This window comes from Ursus maritimus, unplaced genomic scaffold, assembly GCF_017311325.1.
Source record: "Ursus maritimus isolate PB19 unplaced genomic scaffold, ASM1731132v1 scaffold_2, whole genome shotgun sequence".
NCBI lineage: Eukaryota > Metazoa > Chordata > Mammalia > Carnivora > Ursidae > Ursus > Ursus maritimus.
In genome coordinates, this window is record NW_024424452.1 from 87,416,700 (window position 1) to 87,434,168 (window position 17,469).

Sequence of the window (17,469 nt, forward strand, 5' to 3'; positions counted from 1 at the left end):
CGCAGGGATGTAACTAATCTCCCCTTCCCTTGACAGCCCACTGCCCCCTTCAAACCTGATCTCTGGGGCTAGTTTTTCTATACCCTTTGGTTGAATCTAGAATAGGTCCATGGTTTTTCTGACCACTCCTAAATAATAAGAAACCTTCTGGTCACCCTGAGTTTCACAAATAACTTCATTTCCAATATGAAAATGCCCAGTCCCACTTTTATTTGCAGTTAAGTCTTCTCCCCTCTCCGGGGTCAGGGAACGTCCAGGTGTGAAGATCCTTTGGGTGAGGCAGCTGTGCTTGGCTGCTCTTCTCACTCTGCGGACAGGTGCTTAGTCCTCCTTCCCCGCTCCCAGACTTAGAAGCTGTAGGTTCTGCTCCCACGCAGCTTGAAGTGGACAAGGCAGAGGTAAGGGTCAGGAGAGATCTAACTTGGCCGGCAGTGATGGATTGCCGTGCTTTTTCTCTGGAGGCAGCGGTATTTCAACCTAGCTCTCGCGCGCGGCACCTTGTGGATTCTTTGAAGTCTTCATTGGAGGGTTCTCTGTCTTGTAGTTCCCTTGAATGGACAAGTGCGTCCTCTGGGTGGTCATTAGAATCCCCCACCCTCTCTCCTCTCCCCTCTGCCATGCTGTCCTGGGTGGGGTTTAAGAAACCAGCCTTTCTCCTATGGCCTCTATGTGGTTCAGGGAAGCACTCAATTCTTGGCCCTGACAAATCCTAGGAGCACAAACTGTCCAACAGAGCCACTCTGTCTCTGCTCACGGTCCAGGATGTTCCTAGCAACCACTTCCCACTTAGATGCCTCAGGCATGGAACCAAGTTCTCTGTGCCCTACAAGCTGCAGAGGACGCATCCCAAGCTCTCAGGTGGTTCCACTGAAGCTCCTCTCACCTGATTCAAGTAAAAGGAAAATACTTCCTTCCCTCTCCCAACCCACTATGCTTATAGCGTACAGATGACTCTACCACTCCCCCCACTCCCGCCTCTCTCAGCCTCTTTAAGTCTCTTGTATGGGATTGATGAGCTAATTGTCTTTAAAAATAAAATTTCCAGACACCTCTTTGCAAGCACAATATAGGTATTTAGCACTTCACTGTGAAAAATGAATGTCCCATTTTAATACTCCCTTGCAAAGGCATCTCAGCCTTTATCTGATGCCACTACAACCAGTCCTTACTCCCTGAAATGCTTTGTTTCCTTTAGCTCAAAAGGCAGCACCGTCTCCTGTCTTTCCATTTTTCTGGCTGCTCATCCGAATCTCCTCATTTCGCCTTCCTTTGGTGCTCGGGGGCCAGCACCAGCCCCGGTCCTGTTGCCCAAACCCCTTGAAGGCTCCTACACTACCCCCTCTCCCCGATCCTCCCCAACCCGGGTCATCACAGGTTGGTCTGAGTTCCCGAACACCCACTTCTCTTCATCCCTACTGCTCCTCATCCAGGCCAACATCATTTTCCTATGGATATGACCCCACTTCCCATTGGTCTCTCTTCTCCCGGCATACCCCCTTCCAAGTGATCTCCACGTTATTGACAAAGAGATGTCTTTACCATGCAAAGGTGATGGCTCAGAACCCTTCCATAGCTTCCCATGCCCTCCGGATAAAGCCCAGTTCAGTCCCATGGCTCACTTGGCCTTGAATGGCTTCACCTCCATCTCTCTCTCATTACTTCCTGTCAAGGTGCCCCGTGCTCTGTGCTTCCCTCTGTCCTTGCCCCAACACCAGGTTCTGGTCTCTAGGCCTCCACACCAGTTTGCTACCTCTTTAATGTTCGAAGATGCTTACCTCCCTCCCCACTCCAAGGGCCTACACTCTCATCTTCCTTTTCGCTCCCTCCAGGGAGGCTTCTCCAAGTTCCTTCCCCCGGGCAGTCCTCCTGGTGTGTGCTCCCATGGCGACTGGAAGTCCTTCCGCAGAGTGCTGGCCACTTTTTATTGTAAATTTGTGTTGAATTGACGTCTCTCTTGGATGGCGTGCTTTGAGCAGGCAGGGACTGCTCCCCCACAGCTAAATACAGAGTTCTGCCCATCGTAGGTAATCCATACGTTACCTACTCAGCGTATGAAAAATAATGCACCATCACAGAACATTTGGGAAATGGAGGCAAAAATCACAATCCCATCACTCTAAGGGGACCTTTTGCATTTTTCTTTCTTTCTTTCTGTCCCTCACCTCCTCCTCAAATTACATATACTTGTAAAAAGTTGCAGTTGTTGGTGCACCTGGGGGGCTCAGTCAGTCAAGCATCCTGCTCTTGATTTCAGCTCAGGTCATGAGCTCAGGGTCATGAGATTGAGCCCCACATTGGGCTCCACGCTGAGCATGGAGCCTGCTTAAGATTCTTTCTCCCTCTGTCCACACTCCTCGCTCACACTTTCTCTCTCTCTCTCTCTCTAAAATAAAAGAAAGTTGCAATTATTAAAAAACACAATTCAACTGAGCAAAATGTAAAGATCTTATTGGTTTTATTCAACGATTCATGAATCAGCATCCACTGTAGTAGATAGAAGGGAGCTCAGGAGAACTACGCAAAATAAAAGAAAGAATTGTACAGGCAGAAGGGAACAAGAACCCGGAAGTGATACTAGGCAAAAAAAAACCCAGATTGGTTACTGCAAGGTTACTTCCCTGGAGGGAATAGCAGGGTTTTATCAGGCAGGTGACCTGACTAGTGCTGATCAAGAGATTCCCGATTGGCTTGTTTAAGACTCCAATTTCTGGAGAGCTGAAACCGTAATTAAGTCCTTGTGACTCAGGGGCTGGGATAAGCAATCCCATTTGGCCCTGTTGTCTTGTTTTTAACACAATCCTGGCGCACACACAATTTTGTATCCTGGTTCTAAAATTAAGCATTTTTAAAAGTTTTACATAAAGAAATTTACGCTTTGCAGCTCATCCTCGTCCTGTGAGTAGGCCTGGCTCCCTGACCTCTGGGACAATGGTAAGATGGAGAGGAGAAAAAGAATACGTGCACTACATTACTGCATTTATTCTAGGTCATGCTTGCCTTTTATCAAACCCTAGGCAAGCGGGCATGGACTTTGCGCATGGCAGGTTTGGATTTATATACTGTCTGTAGCAAGAAATTAATCAGCAGATCAGTGCAAGAGTAATTTCAGCCTAGCAGCTGCCCTCCTTTGAATCTCTTCTTAAATGCATCCAGGAGATCAACTTATCCCAGTTAATTTTGTGCTATTTGGATTTCCCCCAAGAATTTCTATTTAATTTCCTAAAGCTGACTCTGTGGGCTTATCAGGCCAAGAGTTCAAATTCTAATTCCCATTTGATTTGGCATATACTTGTAATTTTTTTCTTGATTGGCTATTTCCTTTTAAATATAGCTTATGTTTAATTTTTAAAAATATACATGTTTCATATTTTTGAGAGGTTGACTCTGAGGTAGTTTATATTTTTAAAATTTTTTTACTGTGAATGACACCTTTTTCACCAAATTTTTAAATTTGATACTACTAGGACAAAGTCTTTATGCATGTATATTCGTTTTCTAACTGACTATTATCTGATGGTCAAACTGACCAAATGTTTTATTATATTTTCTTCTTCAGTAGATTTTCTTTGGTTTTTGGTTCATATCATCTGCAAATAATTTTCACCCTCCTTTCTTCCACCTCCTACCCCCCATTTTAATTCATTGGCTGGAACCTCCTTGCCACTGTTAAAATAGCATCAGGATAGTCATGTCCTTATATTCTTTCCAGCCTTTAAATGTAAAAATCCCAATTTTTTCAGTGTTGCACATGGTATCAGACATGGGGTCTATGTTAATGTTCTGTCAATTATTGAATAATTTTCCATGTCCAGTTTACTAAAAATTTTTGGAAGGAATGTTTATGAAATTTTTTTAAAAGATAATATTTATTTATTTGACAGAGAGAGAGACAGCCAGCGAGAGAGGGAACACAAGTGGGGGGAGTGGGAGAGGAAGAAGCAGCCTCCCAGTGGAGGAGCCTGATGTGGGGCTCGATCCCAGAACGCTGGGATCACGCCCTGAGCCGAAGGCAGACGCTTAACTGCACCACCCAGGCGCTCCTAAAGTTTTTAAATCAAATTCCTATTGGCACCTGTCAAAATGACCAGGTAGTTTCAGCTTTGCTTTGCTTCTTACTATCACATTACGCAGTCCTGCCCATAGTTCTAATCCATACACCCCCCTTGTGACTTTTATTTCTTAAATTTCTCATGAAATTTTTTTACTTCTAAATTTTTTAACATTGGTAGTCACCATAATTTTTCATCCTCACCCCCACCAAAGATAACACAAAATAAGTAGAAATAAACTTAACTTCCCAGTGGGCACCAACAAAACAAGTGCTCTCTAGCTATAAGATGAGAACAGTCTCCCAGAGAAGAATTTTAAAAATCAGTAACTTGAGTAGGTTATTTTATTCCATGCATGGTCAACTTTCTAGATATATTTTATTTCTTTTTGTTATTTAAAGTATAGCTTGCTCTCCTTTCTCTAGCCTATGTTTCTTTTTTAAAAAAGCTTTTATGGTCCCCATTGTACTTTTATTCAATATTTATTCAGCAAAAACATTTTGAGCACCTGTTTATCATACTATGATAGACTCTGGGAAAGCAGGTGACACGAACACAGTCCTCGTCCCTCAAAATTTTGCCCAGCATTGGGGGTGGGTGGCCCACAGACAAGGACACAGACAAGAAAACCATGGTGTCAAAAGGGTGCAGTAAATTCTTCAATAAAGGTATAAAGAAGATATTTAGGAAGCATAGAAGGGCACAGAATTCTGCCCTGGGTGTCCGGCAGAGGGATCAGGGAAGACTTCCCGGTGATGTCACTTGAGATCACCTCTTTGCCTATCAATCCGCAAATACTGGAAGAGTAGCCATCCTTTGCCCCTGTATCACTGAAACAATCCTTCCCCACTGTTTTTAATAAAGCCAACTTAGTTACCTCTTGATGAGACTGGCCATAAATCCCAGTTTCTCCAAGGCTGTCCTATTTTGCACCTATTATCCCCAGGGAATTGCTAAGTGTTCCCCTTCATTCTGAGAGGTGCCCCAGCTTGGATAATAAATGACAAGTATCCCATTTATCCCTCTTCTTTCCAGCTTTAACCAACCAAAATTCATGGAGGAGTTGGGTTTTAAAGGCATATAATAATAATTATTATCAGCAATTTCACTATTATTCTAAATTAAATCAAGTTTCTATTTTTGTAAAGGTAATATATGTAACAAGTTTTAAAAGGCAAATAGCACTACAGGAATAAATAATAATAATAATAATAATAATAATAATAATAATAATAATAATAAATCCCCTGCCTCAGTCCTCTGCACCCTTGTTTTTTGCCCCAGGGACAATCTCTTCTAACTCTTTGCTATTTCTTGTTATATTTACCACCATTTTTCTAAATAATATGTCATTTCTTGAAGTTACCATTTAATATCTTCTATTGACTTCTGTTATGGAATGAATCGTGTCCCTCTAAAATGTATATGTTGGAGTCCCAAACCCCAGTGTGACTGTATTTGGAGATAGGGCCTTTATGTAAGTAACTAAGGCTGGTGAGGTCATGAGGGTGGGGCCTGATCTGATGGGATTAGTGCCCTTGTATGAGGAAGAAGAGATACCAGGGTGTCTCTGAAAGCTCACAGAGGAAAAGCCATGTGAGGACATGCTGACAAGGGGGCCATCCTTGAGACAACCAGGAATGTAACTGGCCCACACCTTGATCTGGGATTTCCCGGTCTTCAGAGCTGTGAGAAATAAATGTCTATTGTTTACGCCACCCAGTCTGTGGTATTTTGTTATGAAACCCTGAGCAGACAAAGACAACTTCCTACTGTGAGAGAGAGACATCAGTTTCTCCCTACAACCTCCTTCCACGCAGACATACCTCATCCACACCTCACATACGCCTCACACGCACACTACATATACTCATATATCACCCATATTCCCATACACCTCACACATGCGTGTACCCCTAACACACACACACACACACACACACACACACACACACTCGTAGGTTCCCATTTCTTACCTCGTGATACCTTCTGTCCCATTTCCTTTGTCTTTGGTAATTTATGTGAAATATGGCTTTTAAATCTTTTCCCTGACATATCAGTAGTGTTTCGGCGTGGCGATCACATGTTTGCAACCCACCATGCTTCACCAGAGGCTCTTACTTCTACCATCGTATTTGCCCCTGGTCCACTCACCACTCACCAGTTGTGATAATTTGCTGAAAATGGCCCTAAAGAAGCCCTTGTGCCACCTCCCCCCTCACGTGAAGGGGTTTATTATTATCATCAGCTGGTTTCCTCAGTCCTGGTGATTTTCAGGCCTTGAACTTTGGTCAGGGTGTGTGGCCTCTTTACGTTCTCCTTCAGGACTCCTTAAGCTCAGCTTCCGCCGATAAAACTTCTTTGTGATACGGATTCACTCTCCCTTTGACCCGGTAATGCTTCGGAGAGGCATGTGAAAGTGATTTTTAAAACTTCCACTGTATGGGGGGCACTGTTCCCATAGAAACATTATTATTATCAATAGTAACAAAGTTAAAAAAATGCATAAACTTTTTAATTATGTCATCAAGATGCTCCTCTCGGCATCTTTATTTATTTTTAATAATATTTTTTATTATATTATGTTCGTCATTGGACTTCAGGCTGCATTTCCAAGTACAACATCCAGCAGGAAATGCTCTCAGGCTGAGTTTCCAGGATACAATGCAGAGAGGACTTGCTCTGTGTGTTAAATGAGCAGATCCCTAGCTTCATCCAAGGGTCCTGATTCACCCTAGCTCACCTTTCTCATTCTGTAGTGGTCGTATAAATTCTGAATAGCACCAGCTTTTACCTTTACATGTATAAGAAGGCATTTCCAGTGGGAACACTAGGTTTCTTCTCAAGTGAAGAAACGAAATGCCCTATAAACACAGAGTACAATCCCAGCTTCAGAGATTTACAACAGGAGTGGCGTTACCGAATGTTACTTTGCTGAACTACCTCAGTGTTACATGGATAGAAATGACTTTTCGACCAGATTCATTCATTCGTTGAGAAAATACTTATTTAATACCTTCTACACCTCTGACATTAAAAGTAGTGGATAAAGGTAATAGCTAACTTTTATATAGTGCTTACTATAGTCTACATTGTTATATGAATTAACTCATTTAACTCATAATGATCATATGAAAAATCTAGTATGATTTCCATTTTACAGATGAGAAAACTGAGGCACAGAGCCAATAGGCAACTTGATTAGTCTACACTAGTGGTTCCCAACCAGGGGTAATTTTGACCTCCCCCTACCTCTAGGGAACATTTTGCAATGTCTAGAGACATTTTTAATTCTCATAATTGGTGGTGATGGAGAGCTATAACCAGGGAAATTGCCAAACACCCTACCATACACAGAATGGCCTTACAACAAAGAATAATCCCGTCCAAAATATCAATAGTGTTGTTACCTAGAAACCTTGATCTACATCAATCAGTATATGGCATTCTCCTGGCAACTGTTTTTGGGCCAGTGATAGACACATGACTTAATCTGGCCAATCAGACTGAAGGAGAGGGCTTTGGGAAGAGGCTACTTTTCATTCACTCTCTCCTGCTGGGTATGAGCAAGAAGCACATAGCCTGATGTCCAGTGGCAGCCATCTTTTTCTATTGAGAAAAAGCAAACTTCAGAGGAAGCCAGCGCTGAGGGCAGCAGAATGCAAGGACAGAAATAACCTCTGTCCTTGATGACATTACTGAATAGCACTGGACCAAATCTCCCCTGGAACCCAAAATATCTCTGGACTTTAAGCTATGTGATGCACTACATTTAAACCTGTCTGAGCCTGTCTGAGGGGGCATTTTCTGTTTCAGGCAGCTGTGAGTGTCACAGCCAACTCCCTTTGCTAATTACAGGCAATATCTTGAAAAGTTCTACAAAGTTTCTTTCACGTGGTCAGATTCCTCATCAGAAATTTACACTTCTCCTTTCTGGCTGAACTCTGTCTCAGATCAGAAGATACATTCTTAAGCTCGGTGTTCCTGTCTGAACAAACATACACAACGTAAAGACTTGTGGAGTCAGTCCACAAGCAGTTAGAATGCAATGCCATGTGCCAACGAAGAAGCAAGGGGGAAGCCCAAGAGGGAAAGAGCAATCGAGCTAGAAACATGGAATACTACCTGCATGAAAAAAAACCCAGAAATGACTCGCTGAAGTCTGTGGTAAAGACTTCAAGGCCTGAGAATGTTTATTGGAATTTAATAAATGGAAAGAATGAATTGCGGTGATTTGGAGGAGGTGGGCTTGGGATGATGTGTTGAGGGAACTGGAAAAAGGTGACCTTTAAACGTTGTACCAGCTTCACCTTCTGTCACTGGAAACTAAAGGAGGTGGGAAGCTGCACTGTGTTGTATCCGTACTACATCCTACGGACTCTGATGGTGGCAATTTCCATTTTATATCCTGGAAGCCACAACCTCTTATTGCCCAAGTGGCACAGAGGAGCCCACCTCCGTTTATATCATTAGGTACATCTGTGAGAGGGTGAGGCGAGAAGGGAGAGAGTAGCTTGACCTTAGCAGCCTGAGAACACGGTAAACAAAGTAGCTTGGACGGCTTTCTTAGCATCTATACCATCTTAGGGAGGGGTCTGGAGTTTGTAGAGATAGGCATCATTTTTCTTTTTCTTTCTTCTCTTTTTCTTTCTTTCTTTCTTTCTTCCTTCCTTTCTTTCTTTTCTTTTTTTTTTTTTTTTGAAAGGAAGTTGTAGTGCGGTGTCCGAGCCCTGGAAACTATAATCATTTCAACATAATCTGCCAAAAATAATAATTTTTGTATGGTCCCTGGTACTTGTCACAGTATTTGTCTTTTCCCACGTGATCTCAATGAATGTCAGTTCCTTTTATCCTGAATTGGACTGTAAGTGGCCAGATAGCACACACTCCTCCAGTGGGGGTCCCTTCCTCTAGACCTTTCTGATTTGCACAGAAAAACAAACAAACAAACAAACAAAAAAACCACCCCAAAACATATAAGACAGAAAAATCAGGCAAGAAATTCCAATATTCTGTTTCCCAGGCCCCCTAGACAATACAGCAACAAAAATGCAGTCAGAAGCGGGATGGGTCATTGGGTGTCAGAGGCTCTGAAAGTCTAGGAAACACCACATTACCAACATTACCTGACTTTCAATTTCTCATAGTCTATGGTCTCCTCTCCTTACTGAAATGTTTAGCAAGACCCCAGAGTTTTGTTTTTGTCTTTTTTCTTTTCTTTTCTTTTTTAATGATTTTTTATTATATTATGTTAGTCACCATACAGTACATCCCCGGTTTCCGATGTAAAGTTCGATGATTCATTAGTTGCATATAACACCCAGTGCACCATGCAATATGTGCCCTCCTTACTACCCATCACCCAAATTAGATTTTATTTGATAATTCTGTGTGCTGATATCTAAGAAGAGTAGACTTTGCTAACGTGCATATTCACCGTTTCTGCTAAAGGGCAGACACACGATCCAAGCCTCTCCTGCTGAGCCTTGCCTCTGGCCTGTGGCCCATGCACACTCGTTTCGCAATAAGTCCCTGTGTTGCCACATCAGGCTCTTTCCCTCTGAGAGTGAAGAGATACTGACCCGAAGCCTCCTCTTGCCAGCAGAGAGTTTCACCTGTGGTTGACCTTCCGGAGAGAGCAATTTAGTGTTAACCCGGTGGCTGGAGCAGTCAACACATTGTAGCATTTTTCAAACTGCAGATCAGAACCCATTTGAGGGTTGTGAAACAAATTTAATAGAGTACAACCGATATTTTAAAAATGCAACAGGGTAGAACAGACCCAAGAAGAAAGGAAGATAAAATATTGCAATGCCCTGCATGTAATAAGGGTAAGTTTTATTTGGAGAAACTGTTCTTTCAGTTATATAATTCAGCAATATGCATGCACACACCACATCACGATGTCAAATGCATTTCTTGCTGTGAGGTTGCAATACAAATAATTTGAAAGCTACTCAAATTTTAAATCGAAGTTTGATTCCACTGTCTCCAAAACCGTTGTAGTTGGCAGGTGGCAAGTCTATTGCTTATTTAGGGAACTGGAGAGAAATGCTTTTTGGTTAAACCCAGAGACTCCAAGAACCTACATTTCTCTTGGGAAGTCTGCTGCCATATGCTCTCCAGGAAAATGCTCTGGAGTTCAGCCACCTTGCTCTCCTTCTGTTCCTTCGACCACCCTCGTGGAACGCTCTGGAGGAGCAGGCATCAGAACTGGTAAGACAAGTCAGAAGCTCAGAGCAGATTCCACATGCTTCTGAGGACATCCATTGAAAAACACTGTCGAACATTTGCCTACAAGATTGGCGAAGAGCAACCGTCATATCACAGGGCCAGAGCAGAGCTGCTTGTGCAGAGGGGAGCGGAAACTTCTTCCATTACTTGGACACCATTTTTCTTCGTGCTTCAGATGGTTTTTTATTGTGGTAAAATAGACCCAACACAAAATTACCGTCTTAGCCCTTTTTACTTGTAGAGTTGCATGAAGTACGTTCACATTGCTGTGCAGCCATCACTGCCATCACCTCTGGAACTTTGTTGTCATCTCAAACAGAAACTCTGTACCCATTAAACAACTCCCCATTTGCCCCTCCCGGCCACCCTTGGCCACCGCCATTCTACTTTCTGTCTCTGTGAATCTGACTCCCCTAGGTACTTCACGTAAATGGAATTATGGTATTTGTCCTTTCGTTTCTGGTTTATTTCATGTAACATGTTTTCAAGGTTCATCCACGCTGTAGAATATGTCAGAATTCCCTTCCTTTTTAAGGCTGAATGATATTCCATCGTATGTATGTATACTCAGATGTTATGTTAAAAATACTTACTGCTCTCCCTTGGCATTCAGGGCATAATGCTCATTTTGGACCAGCAGCAGAGGGAAGAATTTTATGAAGCTATTACTGTCCATAGAAAACCTGGAGATAGTGGATCAAAAATCCCACAGCCAAAACTGTCTGATGGCTGACCTCTCTGGCACTCTTATGCTGCCTGGGAGTTTGAAAAGATTCGAATGACATGTTTTTGTATTTTTTTTAAAGATTTTTATTTATTTATTTGATAGAGAGATAGCCAGCGAGAGAGGGAATACAAGCAGGGGGAGTGGGAGAGGAAGAAGCAGGCTCCCAGTGGAGGAGCCTGATGTGGGGCTCGATCCCATAACGCCGGGATCACACCCGGAGCCGAAGGCAGACGCTTAACGACTGAGCCACCCAGGCGCCCCTGTTTTTGTTTTTTAAGAATGCCAAACTTCAAAACCTGTTGACACGTTCCCTCTAATCCTTATCCCCAGAAGTAGGACCTGGTTTCCCTTGAAAACTAACTGAATCGTCTCTCTCAGGGCTTCATTTTAGCGTCATGAGTGGGAAACAAGAAAATGGGCCTGTTTTAATTCCTCTTTTTCTCTCATGCCAAAGCCCTCATTATTTTTAATGCAACTTCGCTGTGATTTCTGGAGCAAACATTTTGCTCTGTGCTGCTCTCTTTTCCTCACTTATCCAGGTTCTAAATGCTTTAGATGCTTGGGAAGAATGTGAACAGGACGTTTTTACAGAATGGAGTTAGAAATGAGACTGGGAATAAAGTTGGCGGAGAATCTTCATGTTTAGCAACTTGGGTAGGAGACACAGACAAGATAGAGTCCCACCTGAGTGTGTCTGTGGGGCTGAGCCATGGCTGTAGTCCTCAGCCTTTGTTCATGAGCCAATCCAGTTCTGATTACCACTCAGTAATGCTAACGATAGCTAATATTATACACTCTTACTGTGGACTGGCCTATTTTCTAAATGTTTTACATACATTCTGTCATTTAATCTTTACTGCAACCCTATGACCATTTCTATTATGATCCCCGTGTCACGGATGAGGACAGGCTACAGGCTGAGTAATTGGTACGGAGTCACGTAGCGAGTAGATGGTAGCGCTGGGATGCCAGCTCAGACGGCGGTAAGCAGAGCCTGCGCTCTTCAGCACTCTTCTGTGCTGGTTTCATTTACTTTTCCAACTCAGAAGCCTAACGTGTGGTCAAGCGCGGTCTTGCAGGTGGGCGCCTCCAAAAGATCTCACTGGGTCAGTCTCTCCAGAGAGTTATCGCAGGCACAGCAAGCACACAGAAGAAATCCTGCCGGCCTCTTTCTTTGTCATCTCACCCTGGAGGCAATGTCTAGTAAATGTAGCCTGAAAATAGCTTATTGAGGCATTAAAGCCATTCGAATGGCTTCTTAAAGTCCACCAATTAAGAATGACTTTTTGAGTACCTACCAGATGGCCAGAAACCATGCTGCATAGTATGATGGATACAAAAATAATAATAATAATGACATGATCCCTTTGTTAAAACCAGCCCCTGTGAACTTGTACAAGGTAGTATGAAAGTTTTCTAACACGTGGGTATTGAGCCGTGGATGGTCCCTTCAGGGAAATTTCTGTATGTTAACTTTGAATAAATGATGTCGGCACATTTTCTCTGCAAGTTATCACTCATCTTTGTCTCTAGAGAAGAGGTCAGTCACTTCCTGCTTTTTCCTCTCTATGTACTCCTTGTCGATTTCTTTAAGAATTAAAATATTCCTTTGGTGATTTCTTAATTTATTTGCCTTAAATGGCGGGGTGACCGAGGGCCAGATGAGGCTCAGAGCGCAATATAGTCACTGCCCACAAAAATAAAAACAACTGCACTTAAAACGAATCATCGCCAAAGAGGAAAGCAAGGTCAACACAAACGTTTCCTCCATTTCCAACATGAGGGAAATTCCTTCCAGTTTTCTTGGTCATGCTCATTTCTGTTCATTTTCTGGTTCGTTTCATGTGACTTCCCCTGTTTCTTGTTTGTGTTGTTAGACTCAGAAATGACAACCAGCTAACCCATTTTTAACTTAAGTCAAGCCTTGCATTTCTTGGAGATATTGGAGTGACTTTGAAGAAGGGACATAGCACACATTCCACTAGGAGGAGAACTAGAACCTCCTTCTTTTGCAAAGTTTTAGTGTCCGCTAAAAGATGCTGGAGGAAACTCAGCACCTCCAAGTGGCCTGGAGTGCACGCATTTTTGGGGGTGGGAAAGACCTGTCCTTCCACAAAGGTATATTTTCTCCAATGTGTCCGCATTCAGGCCTGAATTTCGGCTTATATGCTTGGAAGTCTGTTTATCCCACAGACTTGGACTATGTGCCAATCAGGTGACCCTGACAACAGTCTTTCTTTAGCATGTGTTCAGCATCCATCAAAACCTGTGTCAACTAGGGTGCTTATGAAAAGCGCAGATTTGGGAACATCGCTAAATCTTAACCACTCCGAATCCCAGAGGTGGGGGCCAGGAGTCGACTTTCTTTAACATCCCAGGGTGCCTTTCCCTGTTCCTTAATCTGTCAGCCCCTGAAGGGCAGTGGGACTTCAGCCAGCTCGGACTTGGGAACAGTATCAGACAGCGGAGCTTCTCTTTCAGCCGGCAAGAGTGATGGCTAGGGAAGGGCCAGGAGGAAGCAGTGACCAGTGGCCTTTGGCTCTGAAAGAGCTTCGGGCAAATGCCAGAACTGAAAGCAAAGTCAGGATTAAATACACACACACACACACACACACACACACACACACACACACACACACAATTTGATTATATCTCTTTCCCAGAGAGCCACTGGCTTTTCATTCTCAAACTTAATATGAAAACCAGACTTCTTCTTGTCACATCTCAATACCCTCTTCAATATCCACCCCCTCCCAGCCCCTCTTATCCAAACTGTACTTTCCCCAAAGAGATCAAATGGAAAGTTTCGTCCAGGAAGAGAAGGGATGTGAAGTTGCTGGGGAGCCACTGGTTGCCATAGGAACCCTGCCTGCTGCAGGGTGTGAATGGTTTTCTGTTTACTGATGTCCAGTTCTTTGGGGCAGGCCCTGGCATCGGCAGGGCCTGGGCACCGCATCCTGTGTCTCCCCTTTCCGGCATCCGGCCCGGTGGCATCCACCCCAGCAGGTCTCCTGGTAGCAGGCAGGGTGTCCGGGACTGAATGCTTCCTCCTGACCTCTTGTCCCACTGCTGCCGGCCTCCCGAGTTGGGAAGTGAAGGGAAGCAGAGCGTGTTTCCCAACTCTTTGAAGAGAGAGTCCTTGTTTTCTCTTGCATTTTATTCTTTCTGCCCTTGTCATCCAAACACGAAGCATTGGCCCCGTGCCTGCCTCCCTGCTGGCCAGCTGTCCTTGCATTCTCAGTTCTGAATTTCTATGTATGTCATGGGGCTGCCGAGCTTGTTTGCACCCAGTTTGGCATACTGGGTGAGCCTCTGTCTCCAGTGGGCTGTCTGGAGTTTTGCTTCCAGCTGCTGAGGAGAAAGGCTGGAATGACAGCCATTCAAATGACCAGGGAGACAATCAAGGGCTTTAGCCTGTTCGAAAGGCTTATTAGACCCAGGTTAGGAATGACTGAAGCCTCTAGATGCATAACTCATACTGTGTATGGAGTACAAGCCACCAAGCTGTAGGCCTCCATGCTCGCTTACTGATTCCTGCAACTGCCAACGTTTTCACACTTCTAGGCTTTGCATGGGCTATTCCTTCTGCTTGGCAAGTCCCTGCTACTGGTTTTAACTTTGGCTAACTACACCCTGATGCACGCTGGTCCCTGCTGTGCTCCCTAGCAGTCTATCATGCCTCTCTCCTCTTCTTATTCACCTTGCACCAGACACACCTGCCTTGTTGCAGTTAGTAAAGCAGGCTTGGCAGTTTTCTGCTTCAGGGCCTTTGCACATCCAGACCCCCTGTCTGGAATGGCCCCTCTTACCTGACTTTCCCATGGTTAATTCATTTGTGTCTCTTAGGTCTTATCTATCATCAGCTCCTCCGTGAGACCCTTCCTGATTCTTAAAACCTTTCTCCTCCTTGTTCTCTATCTCAGCACCCTTGTCCTTTCTTCCTAGCATGTCACACTTCGTAATGTTTGTTCACCTTTCAGAGACTGACTCCCAACTAAACTGTGAGGGCCAATGAATCAGGGACTTTCAATGTTTCCATCCACTCTGAACTGGGAATGCCTTAACACACTGCTTGGCCCATAGAGTACTCGGTAAGTATTTATTGAATAAATGAAAGAGTGGCTCATTTCTGCCCATCCCTCCATATTCCATCCAGAAGTCAGTTGCCTCCTTGTGTAAACCTTTCCTGACTACCCTCCCCCCACCCCACCCACACGTGTGCACGCACACACACACACACTCAGGTTCACGTCAGGTCTGAGTAGGGCATCTGCCCTGGTGCTTTCCTGTACCCTGGGGCCTACTTCCTTAGGCTGTATTATAGTGCCTCCTGGTATGTCCCTTTGGGCAGGCAGATGGTGATCTAGAAAATAACCTAGGTTCTAGAAAAAATATGGGCTACTTAGAGATTGCCTCACTTGACCAACGTCGGTTAAACGAGCGAATGAATGAAAGATTAAGGGTCATTGCAGAGATGCACACAAAACTCAGTGTGGAGCTACCACCTAGCTCAAAAAAAGACAGAGGTAAGTTTCAGAAGAAAAATCTTACATAATTGCGTTCTTGTGTTTCCTGGTCCTTCACTGTATCTGATGATATTCCAGTAATGTGGGCAAGCAATGATCCAGTAAGGCCTTAGAGAGAAATTAGCCAATGAGTCCCAACTCTTTCACGACTGAAATGATCCTATCATTTCAGGATCCTATGATGCTCATTACCAAATACTGAAACCCCGGGAAGGGGGTTGAATTTCGGACACCTCTCTGGGCCTCAGTGTCTTCATCCATGATGAGAAGGATGGAAAAGATCATATCTTCCAGCTCTAACATTTTCTGATTTAAGAAAAATCAGGGTAATTAACACTGGCCCTTCTTTGAAAAATTCCCAGTGTCTCCGGAGCTCACTGTGGGTGCTCTAAAGCCAAAGAGAATTGTGGCTGGGAACCTCGACTTTGGACATCTCAGGTTCACTGCTCTCCCTCAGAGCAGACAAAGGTCACCTTCGTCTCCATATCATCAAGTGGGCTGTGGCTCAAAAGATTATGGAAAAAGATCAGGACATGGAACCAAGCACACGAAGAGAAGAGAGGCTCTCAGGACATGATCCCCTTGGTCCAGCAAGGAGGGATGCAGTCGAGGCCAGAGGTGGGCGTGGCTGTCTCAGAGAGTACATGGCAGGATTATGGCTGGACCGGGGGGAGGGCTTTGAAAGGTGGAGAAATTGTGGATGAAGGTTAAAATGAGTTGAGAAGAAGAAACATTGAGACCAGCAAAGGAAGAAGAGAGGAAGAATAATAATAGGCAGCCAGTGAAACGTAGCACATAGATCATGAGCCCGGCAGTCAGAAGAATTTATATTTAGGCTGACCACTAATAAGCTGTAAGAACCTGAACGAATCTCTTGACATCTCTGGGCTTCAGTTTTTGAATCTGTAAGAATGGAGCTAATAACACCCTTCGCACAACTTGGGACTATCTTTTAAACTAAAATAAACTTATGGACATGAAAGTGTTTGAAAAGAATTCTTAAAAAATGAATGAAAGCAGAAACGATTGGGTCAAAAGGGTTAAGAGCAGTTATGGAATAATACAGCGTAAAGTGCTACCACATTAAAGAAATACTACCAGGAATTTATAACTCACAAGGAAATGGATCAAAGGGGTCAGGGAAAGGTTCCCCCCGCCCTCAAAGGCTTGGTCATATTTTTCCAATTGTTTAAAAGAGAAAAATTAATACATGTTATCTTTATTTTACCCAAAGGTGACTTACAGGAACTGAAAGGGTTGGGCCAGGACAAGGGGTTGATGGATCAAAACATGCCTTTGATGGAGGTAAGTCCCAGGTAATTACAGCCCTGGAAAGTTTCCCCAAACTAAAGGTCATGGGCTAGACTGTCTCTCAGGCATCCACATATCCAGCCATGGCAACAGAAAAACCAATCAACCCACCCACAAGACTCGAATCCAGAGCTTGAGAGGATGGGTGTGGGTGGGAAATGCAGTTCAAGTAATGGACTTTGAAAGAGGTTGAATAACCAAATAAGAACAGAACTCACCAGATAAGAACAGAACTTTATTTTTTATTTTTTATAATAATTTTTCATTATGTTATGTTAGCATCATACAGTACATCCTTAGTTTTTGCTGTAAAGTTCCATGATTCATTATTTGCGTATAACACCCAGTGCACCATGCAATACGTGCCCTCCTTAATACCCATCACCAGCCTATCGCAATCCCCCACCCCCCTCCCCTCTGAAGCCCTCAGTTTGTTTCCCAGAGTCCACAGTCTCTCATGGTTCATTCCCCCTTCTGTTTACCCCCCCTTCATTCTTCCCTTCCTTCTACCGATCTCCTTGCTATTTCTTATGTTCCACAAATGAGTGAAACCATATGATAATTGTCTTTCTCTGCTTGACTTACTTCACTTAGCATAATCTCCTCCAGTCCCGTCCATGTT

The 17,469-nt window shown here is 43.8% G+C and overlaps 1 long non-coding RNA gene across 1 annotated transcript in view; it reads left to right on the forward strand.

The window, feature by feature from the left end:
• LOC121104017 overlaps positions 1-17,171 on the forward strand; it is a 54,805-nt gene extending 37,634 nt beyond the window's left edge. The window contains exon 3 of the long non-coding RNA XR_005836394.1: positions 16,771-17,171. This is a non-coding gene — a long non-coding RNA (uncharacterized LOC121104017). The remainder of the gene's footprint in view (positions 1-16,770) is intronic.
• Positions 17,172-17,469: the final 298 nt, after the last annotated feature.